Source organism: Penaeus vannamei, chromosome 37 (assembly GCF_042767895.1).
Source record: "Penaeus vannamei isolate JL-2024 chromosome 37, ASM4276789v1, whole genome shotgun sequence".
NCBI classification, from domain to species: Eukaryota; Metazoa; Arthropoda; class Malacostraca; order Decapoda; family Penaeidae; genus Penaeus; species Penaeus vannamei.
Genome location: NC_091585.1, coordinates 10,904,347 through 10,906,846, shown reverse-complemented (window position 1 = coordinate 10,906,846; position 2,500 = coordinate 10,904,347). Strand labels below are relative to the sequence as shown.

The window sequence follows — 2,500 nt, the reverse complement described above, 5'->3', positions numbered from 1 at the left end:
AGGAGGGAGGGGGTGGAGGAGCAGGGAGGGGCGGAGGAGGGAGGAGGGGGTGGAGAGGGAGGGAGGGAGGTGGAGGAGGAGGGAGGGGGCGGAGGAGGAGGGAGGGGCGGAGGAGGAGGGAGGGGGTGGAGGAGGAGGGAGGGGGTGGAGAAGGAGGGTGACTCATTCTTTTATGGAGTACAGGGACAGGGGGGGGGGGTGAGGGGGTGGATAGGGTCATGTTTTCATGTTTATTTTCTTGAATTTCGCTCTCCTATCTCTGTGCTTACGCGCGTGTTTCTATGTAAACAGTATATATTCGTTTATCTATCTATCAATCTACTTACCTATCGATATATCTATCTGTTTATCTATTCATCTAACCCCCCACACACATCTGTCTATCTATGTATCTATGTATCTATGTATGTATGTATCTGTCTATCTATCCATCTCTCTCTCTCTCTCTCTCTCTCTCTCTCTCTCTCTCTACACACACACACACACACACACACACACACACACACACACACACACACACACACACACACACACACATATATATATATATATATATATATATATATATATATAATGTATGTATGTATGATAAATGTATATATATATGTATATGTATATGTGTATATATATATATATATATATATATATATATATATATATTGATATGGATATATGAATATATATATATATATATATATATATATATATATATATATATATATATATATGTATATATATATATATATATATATATATATATATATATATATATATATATATATAAACTATTACATTGTACCCATCACCCTAATTAAGTGAATTCCTCATCGCTTCCACGACGCATTCACTGAATAAAGGAAAACAGGAAGAAAAAGATGAAAAAAAAGCGAAAAATAGAGAAGAAATGAAATGACGAAGGTAAATGGAGAAAGAAGGAAAGGGAAAGTAATAATCAAAACGTAAATAAAGAAAGAAGAAAACAGCGGAAAGTTATGAAACAAGAAAAAGAAAGTAGAGGATATTTAAAGAAGAGATGGGAGAAAAGTAAGATGAAGAAGGAGAAGAAAAGAAGACGACGAAGAGAAAAAGAAGAGGAAAAAAGGAGAGGAAGGAGAAGAAGAATTAGAAGAAAAGAAGAATAGGAAGAAAAAGAAGGAAAACATGAAAAAGGAAGAATAGAAAAGAAAAAGGAAGTTGAAAATTGAATAGAATAAAAATAAAACCAATGTTAAGAAAAAAGAAAGAAAAAAAACAAGAACAAGGAAGAAGAATAGACGAAGAAGAACAGGAGAAGGAAAAGAATTCGAAAAAAAATAAAATAAAAAATAAAACAAAAGCCGTAAGAAAGACAAACAAAAATGGAGAACGAGAACAAGGCAAAGGAGAACACGAAGAAAAACACAAGAATAAGACACAGAAGAAAGACAAAAATTCAAAAAGTAAGAACAAAGCTCCCATTTCCCCCAAATTACTCCTTCCGGCATAATAATTGTTGACTGCGCACACCACTCAGCCCTCGCGATGTACGACTAAATCTCTTTAATAAGTTTACAATCACAAACCGGAATTTCCCTTGACATTACTCTTTTTTTTCTTTCTTTTTTTTCTTTTTTTACGGGCTATTAAGAACCATTTGTTGAATTAATATCTAATGCATTATTAAAACAAAAGGGAGTGTGTGTGTAAATATCAAGAGCGAACATAAGATTTCTATAAAAAAATAATTGATGATGATAATGATTATTATGAACATGTCTACCCTGTCTGTTTTGTTCATCTATCTGACCATCCATGTCTATTTCATCTATCTATTTATCTGTCTACCTAACATTTCCTGTCTATGTCTGGCATACCCTGTCTGTTTCATCTATATTACGATCTATCTGAGATTCCCTGTCTATTTCCTTTATCTGTCTATCTGTCTGACATATCCTGTCTATTTAATCTATCTGTCTATCTATATATATGACATTTCTTATCTACTTGATCTATCTATCCATCTATGCATATAACATTCCGTATCCATTTAATCTATGTGTCTATCTAATTGACATTCCTTATCTACTTAATCTATCTGTCTATCAATCTATCTGACATTCCCTATCCATTTAATCTATCTGTCTATCAATCTATTTGACATTCCCTATACATTTAATCTATTTGTCTATCAATTTATCTGACATTCCCTATCCATTTAATCTATCTGTCTATATATCTATATGACATTCCTTATCTATTTAATCTATCTATCTATCTATGCCTATATCTATTTAATCTATCTGTCTATCTATGCATATATCTATTTAATCTATCTGTCTATCTATCTAACATGCATTTTCTATTTCATCTATCTGTCTATCAATCTATCTGACATTCCCTATATATCTAATCTATCTGTCTATATATCTATATGACATTCCTTATCTAATTAGTCTATCTATCTATTTATTTATCTGACATTCCCTGTCTATTTCCTTTATCTATATATCTATATGACATT

General features: G+C 32.5%; 1 protein-coding gene across 1 annotated transcript in view; it reads left to right on the top strand.

The window, feature by feature from the left end:
- The window catches only part of LOC138859598 (uncharacterized), a 10,486-nt gene that overhangs the window by 7,540 nt on the left and 446 nt on the right, over positions 1-2,500 (top strand). The gene's annotated exons all lie outside the window — the stretch shown is intronic.